The 14,637-nt window shown below is 38.6% G+C and overlaps 1 protein-coding gene across 21 annotated transcripts in view; it reads right to left on the minus strand.

Annotated features, from left to right (window-relative positions):
* The window catches only part of ADGRL2 (adhesion G protein-coupled receptor L2), a 619,577-nt gene that overhangs the window by 490,472 nt on the left and 114,468 nt on the right, over positions 1-14,637 (minus strand). For all 21 annotated transcript variants that reach the window (XM_072754766.1, XM_072754780.1, XM_072754755.1 and 18 more), the window contains one exon: positions 3,083-3,151. The gene's annotated coding sequence lies outside the window, so the exon portion shown is untranslated. The remainder of the gene's footprint in view (positions 1-3,082; positions 3,152-14,637) is intronic.

A 14,637-nucleotide genomic window follows, 5' to 3' on the forward strand; every position in this document is an offset into this window, starting at 1 on the left:
TTTTATACTCTTTGGTCTGGAGTAGTTGTGGAGATATTAGAGAACCCTCCAAAATAAAGAACTTTTAAAAAAAAGGTTTCTAAACCTCTAGTCAGTACGACTAAAGTAATACATTTAGCTTGTACTATTTTTGTGATTTTCAAGTCTTTAGTGACCATGAACAGCACTCATTTTAAAGTAACCCTTTCATTCTTGAAATGATGGAATCCGTGCTCCAGGGGAAGAGGCAGATAGGTTGAAAGAAAGCCTGACAGCAGAATGTGGATTTGATGCCTGTTAGAATTCACTAAACACTCTTGTTGCTTGAAAATTTTCCTTAAAAAATGTCTTCATGTTTGAAACTTTTTTTAAAAAAGATTTTATTTATGAGAGAGAGAGAGAGAGAGAGAGAGAGAGAGAGGGAGAGGGATAGGCAGAGGGAGAAGCAGGCTCCATGCAGGGAGCCTGATGTGGGACTCGATCCTAGGACTCTAGGATCACGCCCTGGGCCGAAAGCAGGCGCTAAACCACTGAGCCACCCAGGGATCCCTATGTTTGAAACTTTTATTTCTTCAAATTTTATATCAAAAATTTTAGTTAGATTGCTGCTAATCGTTCAAGATCACTCAGAAAATTCAGTTGCAGGTTTGGGACTAGAACTCAAAAATGCTATCCCAGCCATGTATTTTTCACAATGACACTTACCTGAAATACTGGTTATAGGGAATAGACATTATCCATTCATGTTTCTTACATTACCATAGCAATCAAAGTTTATTTATAGCATAAAAACCCCAGAAAAATTCTGCTGGAATATTTTAACATAAAACAATTTAAAATTTCTGAAGTATTACACTAAAGCATTGTCTTAATAGCTAATATTATACCTTCCACCATAACTATCACTTGCCTTTCAGTATCATAGTGGTGTGATCTTTTTCAAGATTATACTAAGACAATAATATTTGCACGATATTATTCAAGATTACATTAAAATAATACTATTTATGTGGTTATTATTCAAGACTATATTAAGATCTTCTATATTTACTGGATATATTTTGAAAATGGGAAAGTAAAAGAAATATTCATATCAACCTCTGAGTAAAAGCCCTGACGGGGAATGGTATCTATTATTTGTATAAGAAATTTTCCTTCCAATACATAACCTATTATTAATTACCTATTCTTTAAAGGATGTATCATTATTTCTACTTTGCCAAATATTGCCCATTTTAATGATTTTAACACTAAGTATCACTGTGAACAAATATTATAATAGTATGGTTAATTAAAAAAAGATTCCAACTTCAGTTTAGGTCTTCTTATTCAAATTAATAGTCTTTCAATGGTTAAGCAGACTTGTTTAAACTTGTTTAAAACTTACAATGACCATTTTCTGCATTTGGTTATTAAAATCAAAATATAGCCATAATCACTGATGACATCTGTAAGAAAGCTATAAATTACACAAAACAAACCATATCCCTATGTGTGTTAAAAAATCAATTTCACATATTTGTATTTTGAAAGTTATCTTAGAAATAGGATAGTGATCAATTCCATTTTAGAGATGAGAAAACGAGGTCAGGATGCAGTTGCTGACCTAGAATTGAACCTAGGTGCTCCAAGTTATTTATTTGCCTTTCTGCGTTCTGTTCCTTTCAGTCCTGCAACAGGGGGATGGCAGATTTTAGAAATATGGGTTTGCTAATGGAAGAGAGAGAAATCCAATGACTTGTTCTGACCAACTAGCATGATGGTTATGTTTATTAGAAGAGAAGGTCGGATACTAGTGGAAACACAGACTACTGGCACATCTACTGGAGAGATGAAGTCATTAGCCATATATAGGCTCATTAAGCCCTAATGGTGATCGTAATCATCCGTTTGTGATTTGGAAGAACCGTGCCTCCATCCCTTTGAAAGGCTTTTTGTTTTGTAGATCCCTTTTTATTCTGCTTCCTGAAACTCTATGCCAATTGATGTTTGCATGTTTCTGAAATGGCTACGAGTCTTCTAATTGATTCTCCCTCTACACTGTGCTGCTGCTCTGGCAGGCGCCCCGCTTTCAGGTCACTTTACACGTCATACCACCTAGGGCGAGCCAGAGACCCATTCAAAGGGCAATGGGATGCCAATTATTTCCCTTCCTGGCATTTACATGAAAGGTATAATCTATCTCCTTTAGGAGAAAGGCTGCTAAGAGGAGTTTGCTTCCTTTAATAATTCCCACAACCACCAAGTTTCTAGACTAGAGGAAAATTAAGAAGCTGAAACAAAGGGAGGAAGTAGAAGAAAAGCCCTTCAGGTAATCAGCAAATTTAGTGTATACTAGGTACTAGGCAATATTTCTCAATGCTTTGCACCTACTCATTTGTTTACACTATGCCACAGCCCGTGGAAGGGAGTACTGTTATTTCTCTCACCTTTGTAGATAAGAAAATTGAAGCCCACACTGTCATGGGTAGTAAATGGCAGAGCCACAGTTTGAATTGAGGTTGGCTCTGAAGCCTAGTCTTTTCCCCATTTCGCTATAGGTGATATGAAAGATCCTGTATATACCTTAATGTAGATTTGAGACCTTCTAGAAATAAAGAATTATTTAACAAGCAGGAAAGCAAACGATGACTATGATTTAGAGAAACAAAAATACAAGACCATCCTCAATAAATTCCTTGACCACATACTTCTGCATCTGACAGTGTCTGTGGTAGAGGTAGCCTCAATGGGATATTGTGTACCTCTTCTTACTTCTACCGAAGGGACGCATCCCAATAATTTTGGACTTCGGGTATGAAAACCCTGACTCTCATCGCTTTCCTCTTGACTATGTGATTTGTGATGTCCTGGCAAGTCCCAGGGCAGGAGCCTCCTAAGATCGTGAGAAGACTTTTATAAAAAGTCGAGGTAGGTAGCCAGCCTTAAGCAACGTACAGTACATAACCCAGCCGTGCAGAGAGCCAACCCACAAATGCAGTTCATTGTTCCCACAGCACTACCCAATCTCCAAAAGATGAATGAAAAACAACATATTTATACAATGCTGGAATTCATACTGTAATTGAATCTGTGACATCATGTTTTGAAATTAATCATTTACCTTATGAATCTATGTAGGCTCCATGCTCTTCAGAACTAATTGTGTGGTTCAGAGTGACGTGCCTGAGACCTAGAGGGAAGACAAACAAACCCACGGTTCAAATTCAGCACGAAAAGACTATCGATAGGATTGAAGAGACATTCTTACTGGATGTGAAATATTGCTTTGAGTCAGATGCAAATTACAAAGGCATTTACTAGTTTGGAGTTTAGGAGAAGGTAGAATTTAGATGCCCTGGGCTATCTGTGTTGGTGTCCCTGTGCTTTAAGAATCAGCTCCGACAAAAACACCAACGGGTCTAAAATGTTCCTGGAACAGAGCAGTGTAACTGAACCCAGGAGGGAGAGGCAGGCTGGCCCCCACCTGGGGGCACGGGTTAATAAAAAGATCAATTGCACTCTTCTCTTGTTAGTCGTCAGACAGCCCATTGATGCCACCTGCTTGCTTTAAATGCGAAAGTACGGGCCAGCCATTGGAAAGCTGCCACCATCACTTGGGAACCCCCTTTCTTTCCGCTCTAGTGATAGGAGGGAAAAGGCCAGAGTCAGGCCCTTAGAAGCTGAGCATCTGTTCATTCGGTAAGCACAGATGTGAGTGGGGGAAAACCAGAAAGCAAGTCTTTACCCGGAGAAGGGACAGTGCTTGGTCTCCTCTTCAATGATTATACCACAATATGAGGAGGTCATAAAGTTAATAACAGTGTGAATGCAAGAAACATTTCGAATGTAAGAAATAAAATGGCTCAGTAAATTTTCTTCTTTCTTGAGATTACCATATCCCTCGGATCTGACATGGCCATGTGTTAGAAACACACAGATTACACAGGCTTTGTATTGGCGTTAATAGTCCTTGGGAACCTTGGCCTGTTTTTCACTTGTGAATTATTCTATTCCAAAAGCATAAGGAAAGCTTTGCCTGGCTTTAGTGTCAGTTGACAATGATTACAATTTCAAAAGAAACATTACACATGTCCTAAAACAAAGAAAGTGCCTGCTCACCGTGGGCAGATGGAGAAGAAACTTTATTTTTTTATATCAGGCATAGGATCTTTTCCTGCAGGATCTTTTCCTGCAGAACCAGCATCTACCTCACTGAGCCTCTGCAAACAGCAGCTGTAAATGGGCCTCTTGTTTGCTCACCCTGACACTACACCTAGCAGACAGCACATGCCTGATGGGAAGACTCCAGACCTTCCCACCTTTGTAGCAGATGAGTATTCATTTCTCTTTTAATAACATGAGTAGGTTTAATTTACCGTGTATATATTTGATGGAAGGCATATTGATCATTTATCGATTACTATTATTTCAGCAGTATTTTTCTTACTACCAATAATAGCTTCCTCTCTCTCTCTGCTGAACATTCCTATTCCGATCAAAAACACTTTGCAAGTAGTGAGATGCTAACTTAGAGTGACAGTGAGATGTAGCAGTTAGCTCTAGTTTCTCAAAGCACCGAGATGGTAACTCCAACTCCTGGCCTGTTAAATACTGCTGTCTCTCATGCTCACTTTTTAGACTCTAAAAGTCAAGGTACTATATGTAGGTTCTGAATACTTAAAATTCATTCCGAATTAAGCAGTGTGTAAATGGATGGATTTTCTATCAAGTGAGTCATACCTGCAAGACAAAGTGCTACATCTAGCCTAGAATGGACATAGTTTAATCAAGAGAACAGATCAAGAAATGACTGCCTATTAAAAAAGTATTATTTAGTGAATTTTCAAACAACAGAATTCCGAGATGGGCTAACCATTTATGCAAAAATTTTGAAGATCTGGGTTGCTCAGTGGTTTAGTGCCTGCCTTCAGTTCAGGGAGTGATCCTGGAAACCCGGGATCGAGTCCCACATCGGGCTCCCTGCATGGAGACTACTTCTCCCTCTGCCTGTGTCTCTGCCTCCCTCTCTCTGTGTCTCTCATGAATAAATAAATAAAATCTTAAAAGAAAATTTTTGGAGGCTAGATGAGGTATTAGCTGTTTCCTGAATGTAAAGAGACTAATAAATATCACTCATATCCTTGATGAAATATGTTGTGAAGAATATGGGTCTCTCAAGCATTTATATGTATAAATTACTTACTAGTAAGACAGTAAGTTTTGGGGGACCAGTAATTTTTTTGTTTTTCAACAAACTCTAAGTTTGATGTGAAATAGAGCAGAATTTATTAAAAAAAAGTGTTTTATGAATACAAGGGCTTTGATCAGATTGCTGAGTGAGGCTGCAAAGCTTGACTTTAAAATGGTTGATGGAAAAAAGGACTTGCATCCTTCTTAATATGATCTTGCATCAAAATGACAGTCCTTGAATGAAGTTCAACCAAGTCTAACACTGAATTTTTCTCCCCAGCCCCATGTTTTATGATGAGGATCCAACATAGCTACAAGGGCTCTGTGATGAGTAACAAAGGGAAGTTTGCTAGGTAGGCTCATCTCCAGGCTTCAGACCCTCCTTGGTTAAGCCCACTTACAGATAAGCATAATATCTTGGACCATAGTTGAAAAAGCTAAAGGAATAAAGTAGCACTTGAGGTTTTTTCTTGACAATTTTTTCATCTCATGGTTAGCTAATAGACACAAAATTGACATAGAAATAATGGACATTTGATTATGTAATTTTGTAAAAGAGGGATATTTTAATCTGGAATAAAGAAGTTCATTTTAGGGATGCTTGGCTAGCCTAGATGGTGGAGAATGTAACTCTTGATCTCAGGATTGTAAGTTTAAGCCCCATTTGGGTGTAAAGATTACTTAAAAATAAAATCTCTTAAAAAAAAAAGAAGCTAATTTTGTAGGATGAATTAATATTGGCTATCGGACTACGCTAACTTGAAGATATCAAAGGTAACTGAGTAGTTATTGATAACTGTAGTAATGAGTACAGCTTTTGAACGGACACCCAGACTTCTGTGGGTTTTTAAAAATTAAAACAGCACTTATATTTGAAAATGCAGGGTTCAAAACATTTTCAGTGTTTTCTTGACAGTTTAGGCACATGGTTTAAAGTTTCAATGCACACCAAATTGGGTAATTTAGGATGTTACAGAGGTAGAATTAATTATATATATATATGTCTTTTACATGTAGAACATATGCATTAACTTTGTGAGCAAACCTAATGAAGGCAGTATTAACCAAGTGTAGTCAAATGCACTAAATAAGTAATTTTTGCTAAAGTTTGGGAATGCCTTATATGTCAGAATGGGACTTGCTAGTCACTCCTGAATACGACCTTTGTTAATAGTTGTTGAATAAAACCTTCTCTTTTGAAAAGAGTGACCCTCTGTGTAAATTTGTTCAAATTTTGAAGTCAATTTCTTTGGGAAAATTTCCAATTTGAAAACAATAGCATCTAAAGAACTCAGACGTTGGAGTCAGTCTTATCCCTGTTGTAGTGGTGGTATTAATATTTAAAAAAAATGCAACCTTTTAACAAACAAAATGACTTTGACACTCGATTTAGAATCAGTAGTCCTTAAACTATACTTCAGGGGAAGAGCTATGAAATTCAAGAAAAAGTAAATCCCAACTAACACGAAAGCAACATTTTAATCATCAAGATGCAAATGAGGAAACTATAATTGTGAAAATATAATGAGAAGAGGGTACATAATTCGATATGAAAAAAAGCTCAAGAATGAAAAGAAGCCAGTTTGGAGAAAAAGTACATCCAATGATAGCTCATGTAGAGAAAAAAGGCAAAAGGAAATGAATTTAAGTAAACTAGAGGAAATTTCTCATCTTATATTATCTTTTACGTCTAAATAAGAAAAAACTATTTTGAGGAGTTTTGAGGAAACTCTGCAGCCTTCCTATTTTATTATTATACATCTCTTTTTCATGGCTCCTGCTGGAACTATGCTGATATACTCTTAAAACTCTTACCTTACTTTGCCTTCTGTTTCGGAAGCAAGTGTAATCATTAGGAAAGATTAGCTCTGCTACTTTCTCTGTTGCCCTGCATGATGTAGGCTGAGGAGGCTTTTGGGGTCACCACTAATATTATCACTTCCCTCATTAAAACAACGGCAACAACTCTGAATATTCTGAGGGGAAGGGAGCTTTCACAGAGGCAAGCCTGGCCTCTTAACTGGAGCCTCATATTCCAGGATGGGGACATTAGACAGAAGGCAATCAATTGGGAAGGGCTGAGGATGTTTGAGCAAGGGAGTGAATTAACCAGAAATCCAATTTAAGCAGATGAAGTGTGTGTACCATAGATCAGAGTGAGGACAGAAAACAGATCTATTCAATAATTAACCCAACAAATACTTTGAGCAGTGTTTAACATTTGCTAGTACTCTTTTCATGACGATATTCTATATTAATAATATAGTATGTTGATACTATAATAATATCTCACTATTACTACTTAATAGTAGTACTAAGTTTAATAATAAATTGTTCTTTTTGGTACTGTTAGATACTGAGGATACAGAGGTGAACCAGTTGGTCAAGGTCTCCGCTTTCACAGACAGAAGACAGACATAAAACATCACACAATTGAGAGAGAATGAGGGAGGGAGGAGAGAAACATGTGTTTTAAGAGTGTCTAATTCTAGAAGAATGCTCTTGTTATGTTAAGCTGAGTCTAAAGCTGTGAAGATTGGATAGTAGGCTATTGTTATAGTCCAGACAAGAAAGAGATTAATGAGAACCCAGCCTAGGTGGGAGCAGTGGGAATTAAAAGGAAGAAAAAGATGCAAGAGGTATTTCAGAGACAATCAATAGAAATTGGCAAGTGCTGAGATGTGCAGTACAGGAGAGGGAAGAGGCATAGATGAATTAGAAACTTGGGGCCTCACTGAAGAAAGCGGGCTGCTGTTAACAGAAATACAGATGTCACAAGACCAAACTAGTGTGATGGGGTAATGATGGATTTGGGTGTGGTACCTTGTGTTTTCTGTGTCAAAAAACATCTCATGGAGGTGACAATAAGTAGCTGAGAAACGAGCACAAGAGAGTGGGGTGTCATTCTGATGGGAGTTAAAGCTGTGCAGGTCGTCTATAATCCTCAAAGGTAATGAATGATCGTCTATAAACCTCCAAAGATGTGGGGGTTCTGGGAAATGATGTAATGAGGGGAAGGGAGAGAGGTAAGGCAAGTAGGAATAGCACCAGACAGTTACATACTCATTCCTGTGTGATGGACACGCACTCTCCAGGGGTCAGTTCCCTTCATTTTCACCACAACCCCTAGACAGCAGATTTTGTTATTAACCCTACTTCACAAATTAGGAAATGGAGCTACAGAGAGGTTGCTGAGGCCACACAGCTCATAAGGGATAGTGTCTCAGAGCCTCTGTCCTTAACACTATTCCGCCTAACGCCTCTTAGGTGGAACAAGTGATTATGAAAAGCGGGTTGTTCTTTGCCAAAACAGATATCCTACGGATTAAATTAAAGTGGGGAGGTTAGCAAAGCATGGAGCTGAGCTTGAGAGGTAAAGCAACATGCATGAGAAACACTGGCACAGAGGGGGCTTTTCTATTAAGCAAATGACAACATGCAGAAGAGGTTTTTTTTTTTAAATTAATTAATTTGAGAAAGAGAGCACACAAGAACACAAGTGGTGCGGAGGGGCACAGGGAGAGGGAAGCTCAGCAGGGAGCCTTGACCTGGGGCTTCAACCCAGGACCCTGGGATCCTGACCTGAGCCAAAGGCAGACACCTAACCCCCTGAGCCACCCAGGCACCTTGCAAAATAGTTTTGTCAACACTTTTAACAAGTGCTATGAGGACACGTGTAAGATTCTAGGAAAGACTGTATGAGGGGGTCCTAACCTGCTGTGTGGGAGGTTCAGGGGCTTTGCGATCAGGGAAGTCGACCTTAAGAATCTGCCTTTTCAACTAAAACCCAAATCTGGGAGTGGAAAAGAAGGACATTCCAGATGTGAGGGCCCTTCAGTGGGAGGAGCTAACCGGATTCAAGGGGTAAAGAAATCTGGGGCAAAGATAAGGGAGAGGAGGCCCCTAAGGCTTCTGGACTTTATCCTAAGAGTAGTGGAAAGGTACTGAAGGGGATTAAGCAGGAGAGTGACAAATTAAGGCACAGAGAGTTTAAGGAAACTGCTGGAGATCATACAGCTGCTAATTGAGCCCCAAGGAAACCCAGATCATCCCAGCTCCAAGGTTCCTCCCTCTCCCAAAACCATATTACTGTCCAGAGCGGGGCGGCAAAATGTTTAATAACCAGCTCTCTGGGGGAAAGGGAATGATTTGCAGCATTTTTTTTTTTTTTTATATTAGTGGTGTAATTGCCATCATGGATTTTAAGCTACTCACGTGTCCCAAGTTACTGACGCAGAATTGGGAAGAGATGCTCCCTATCATACCAGGACATGGCATCTTTAACATTCAAATGCGAAGGGCAGAAACACCCTCAAAAACATAGAAAACAGTGCAATAATACAATAATTAGGACGTGGCGAGCTCTGTGTATCTGTTGACTTTGTTTTTAACAGGTTATTTAAATCAAAACTTATACAATTGATTTTTAATAGTGACTCTCTCGGGGAACAGACAGCCTGCCAAATTCCTGAAAACTTATTAATAGGATCTCCTGAGCAGGTACAAGCTGGCACCACCTCAAAGAATCATGTCGTGGGTACAGATTTTTATTTTCTTGCTTCCTTTTTGGGAGATGGTTCCTGGACTCTTAGATAAAATCTGACTCATGTCTTTGTACTTATCTCATTGTGTGGATCATGGAGAATATTCAATGAGAAGAAGATGGGTTTCCCCTCCAAAAAAAAGGAGTAGGAAAGGGGAATTTGGGGGAGCCGGGGCTGAGCATTGTCCTCTGTGGGGACACCAGGTGGCTGATAGCAAACCTTTCTGGCTCACTTTTCACCTTTGCTTTCAAACAGTCAGGAGAGCCAGCTCCTGGTTTCAAACACAAATTTATAACTGTTGCACTGAAGCTAAACTTATATTCTCTGTATCCATTATCATTCCGTCCTATTATTGTCATGCAACCTCCTCTTTAGGAAAATCACTGGACCCTAAAATAAAATGTTCAGAAAACATGCAAATGAAAATGGCTTAAACTCTCAGACTTTGGCAGTGTTACTTGAGTTGCTGTGGCCTCAGAAGGGACAATCATAATATTTTTCTGGCTGTCTTGTCTTGATTTATAATTCGAAATCTCCATAAATGATAATAGAGAGGGCAATTATCAAAGAAATGGAAAGGGCAATTATCATTAAATTGAAAACACATCACACATCCAACAGGATGAATGACTGAGCTAAAAACAGATTTTGTGGATCTTGCAACTGTTCCAAAAGAACTTAATGGAGGCAACTTCATCTCCCCACCTCCTCCAATTAACCAGATGACTTTGGATATATTTTCTCTCTTTTTTTTTTTTTTCCCTTGGATGATACCGCAAGGCCTGTTAAACTAATCTGCCTGAATACTGACACTACTTAGGAGATGTAAATTTATGAGACTAAACCAGTTGCTGTTTGCCTAGTGTGAAAAAACGCTTTCCGTTTTTTTTTGTAAAAACAGTAGAGAAAAATTAGTTCCCTTGTTTGTACATTTGTGATTCCAGGAGACTGTAGACGCCCGTCTCATCTGCCCTTAACCCTTGCAATGAATCTTTTTAAGTGAGGCAACACGGTGTTTTTGTTCATGAGGTTAAATAATAGACTAGACGTTGAGACTCCCCTAAAGGGCTTTTGTCTTGGTTGGATAAATTGAGCAAATTATAATCCAACCTATAGGTATCAGTGATCCTTACTATAAAAATGGAAGCTAGAGGTGAATGTTTAGGGATGCCTTTTGTGGAGAAGTCTTACTATTTGGATTTACCGTTTTAAAGAGTAGAATTAGGGAGGTTCTCTGGAAAGCATAAAACGTGGAAGGGGAAAAAAAACAAAACAAAAATTCCTTTTGTCAGCACATCTGGATAGTAAAAATAGTGGTGGCATGAACGTCAATATCTGCCCATCTGGAGCCTTATATAAATCTGATCCTATCAGATCTTGACAGGGAATATGAAGGGCTCCCCTTTTCATATTGAGGTCTAGCATGCTTATCTTTGTATTATACAGATCATGAAGAAACTAAACATGGAATGATCCAAATGTTCAGATGAACTTAATTTATATTTATTTCATCTGGGTTTCTGCTTCCCCCATATTGGTTCTTGACAGAACCATTGGTCCTTGACCTGCTGTTGGCTAATGCTTAACCAAGATTAGATTTGTTTACTTGAGAACAAAGAACCATAGGATGATACCAGCCCATGCGGCTACACTCTCTGTTACAGAGCTCAGACACTGTGGTAATAGTTGAAAAAGAAAATATAGTCCAAAAGGAAGATGGAAAGAAAACTGATATTTACTAATCACCTATTATTTCTCATAGGTGATTTCTAAATTTTCTAAAAATTACATGTAATTTTTAATGTTGCCACTATCCGGTATCAAACCTGTTGGCGAGTCCTGTATTTGTATATCCTCCCTGCCCAAGCAAAAGCAAATCAGTTAAATTTTACTATGCTATCCTGTGACTTTTGCAAGTACCTTCCCCTTCATGTTGGAGGACCACGCTGTGCTCGCTATGTGCATGCTCTGGTGTTTTGTCGCTTGGAGAGCGGAATACATGCTGTACTGTCTGGCTGCCAGCAATATGCAACATCAGTGCTGAATATTTTCCTTTCAAAGACATATGATTCTCTATTAAGTCATTTTTTTCCCCTAGCTTCTATCTTCCACATATTCTAGAACAGTTTTTCAATGTGAGAAATATTTGAGAGTTTTCCCAAAACAATAAAACAGAAAAAATTTTTGTCCAATTTACTCACTATGAATTTATATGAATATGTGCATGTATCCCTAAATTGCTCATCTTGAATTGATTTGTGTGTGCGTGTGTGTCAAGGAAAGAAAATTGTTACATTTATCAATTTATCTTGGTCAGTAAATTTATTTTTAAATACTAAGTACACTAAAAACCAAGGAGGAGGAGGAGTATCCTTTACAAAATTCCCCAAAGTTCGGAGTGCTTTGAATTTTTTTGAGCTCTCAACCATATGTTGAGTAAGTAAATGACTCTTGGACATCCTCACGAAGGGGCAGGGGTGGAGGGAATTCCCCTTGAATTCTAGGAAATGTTCTTTGCACATGATGTTTATTTCCTTTGATGTCACAATTTTTCTTGAATCATGTAAATATTTATTTTAAACATGGTTGTTAAGGCTTATTCAATAGTCTGTTTCAATTCCTGTGTCAAAAACTGGGTGAAGCAGAAAGGTCAGTTTGTGGACCGATATGTTCTCAGATTAAATATTGAATTAGTAAAAAATGAACCTAATATTATTTTAATATTTTAAAATGTGTTTGGAACAGAAGGGGAGTTTCTGAAAAATAAAAATTGAAAAGCTAGCTCGTCTAAAATAAAGCACATTATGAGTCACATTGATAGTTTCTTTATCATCGATATTCTTGAAAATTGGTACATGTTTATCAATTGTGTCCAGTATTTGGGTTGAAACCCTTTGTCAACTGTATTTCCTTCTCACAGGAACCCCGTGAGGTAAGCCTCACTGCCCGATTTTACACATTTTGCAACTCAGAGAAGTTTAGAAAACCTTTTCATGTCAGTAAGCAAGCAAACAGCAACGCAGGGACTTAAACCCGGACCTGTCAGATTCTAAGCCCTGTGAGTGGCACATGGCAGTTCTCAACGTGTGCCAATTGTCAGCCCTTCTGGAGGCAGAGTAGGACTTGTTCACCTATCTGTGCTTCTTAAGACAGTTATAGTTAAAAGCTGCTCCAGGTAACAGATGATATCCTAATTTCTAAAACACCTAAATAAATCAGAATGTCAATTCTCTCTGATTCCTTCTGATCATAATCTTCCCCCAACCCCAGTCACACTCGCATGTTCCACAACCAAACATCCAAGTTCTATATTCACCAGGGATCTGTTCACTTATTCATTCAACAAATATTCACAGCACCCTCATAATATAACAGGCATTTTTCTGGGCCCGGAAAAAAAAATGAAGTCGCTGTGATTGTAAAGTTTATATTTGGATAGGAGAGAGAAAGTAAACACATGCATACATGTATATGGGCATAATTGTTAAGTCAGTTCAAATAGCAGTAAATGGAAAGAAGACAAATAAAATGGGGTCAGGACTAGAACATAATAGTGACTGACTTTTTACTGAAAAAAATATCACAAGTGTCAGACACTTGGTTAGGTATGCTACATAGATTAATTATTTAATTCTTACAAGACTCTCTGCGGTAGATATTGTACCTCTGGTGGATTGAAGATGGCAGGAAATTATTAACTACTCCTGAAATTGAGAGGTAGGGTTTAACTTCTCTCCCTTTGAGTCCCTTGGTGACTTTCTTGATGAATAAAATGAGGCAGAAGAGACAGTAGACTAGGTCTGGACTTTGGCTTTGTACCTTTGGAGCCTTGGGCTGCCATGTAAGAATCAGACTAAGGCTTCCACGTGGTGAGAAAGCCCAAGCCACATGAAGAGGTCAGGTGTAAAGTGAGCCTCAGGTGGGCTGTCAGCCAACAAGGATTAATGACACATGTGGGATGGCCAGCCCCCTCAAGCCTACTATTCACTTGGTATCTGACCTCACCAGAATGACAAACCCCAAATGAGAACCACCCAAGGGAGTGTAGTCATTCACAGAAAAGTGAAAGATGATAATAGATCGTTGGTTTAAACCAACTGGGTTTAAACCAAGTTTGGGGGATGTTTTGTTATGCAGCGATGAATAATTGGAACGATGATTATGATCTTTTTTTTTTCCTATAAAAGAGAAAACCAAGAGAATGAAAGGCTGAGTAATTTGGTTGTCAAATGGTAAAATTGAGATTCAAATCCAGTCGGGCTGACCCCCAAGTACCATTTTACATTCTATCCTGTAAGCCTCATCCCTAGAGTGAAATCAGCATCGTCAGCGTGTCCCTGACTAACGTTGGCAGTTACCATCTAGTTTACATTTCATTTTCTCCCTTGAATCACAACGGTTAAAACTCAGGGCACACTGCCATGGGAATATGACTGCTCAGCTGGGTGCTTTTGCAAAGAGACCTTGCGGTGTCCTTGACCCGGAAGTATTATGTGGTCCAAGACCTTTCGTGGATTGGAATCTTAAGCAAAATAAGGAGAATATGGAGGAGATTGACCTGTGCTAATCTATAATCCTTTCATTGTGTCGTGAAATTACGGGAATGATTCAAGTGAAATAGGAAATTGCACGGCATTTTGATTAAAGAAAAGGAGCATGAAGTAATTTTGTTAAAATAAAGGGCAAATAATTGTCACCAAATCAGATTTCTTGGCGTACAAATATGTTACATCCCTTGTCTAATACACAGGACTGATATTCGGATGGGAAAGGAGTAACCGGATGTCTGTAGCATGATAGCATTCACCGGCAAGAGGCTGAGCCAGATGTTCCTTCCTCAACAAGGAAGGACAGATAAAAGTACAAGGTTTCCAAGCAAGCCCACGGTGCATATTTCCCAAAGACGTTTTTCCTCAGAGTATTTAGTTTAGTTTAGTTGTTT

Source organism: Vulpes vulpes, chromosome 3, assembly GCF_048418805.1.
Source record: "Vulpes vulpes isolate BD-2025 chromosome 3, VulVul3, whole genome shotgun sequence".
In the NCBI taxonomy this organism is placed as follows: domain Eukaryota; kingdom Metazoa; phylum Chordata; class Mammalia; order Carnivora; family Canidae; genus Vulpes; species Vulpes vulpes.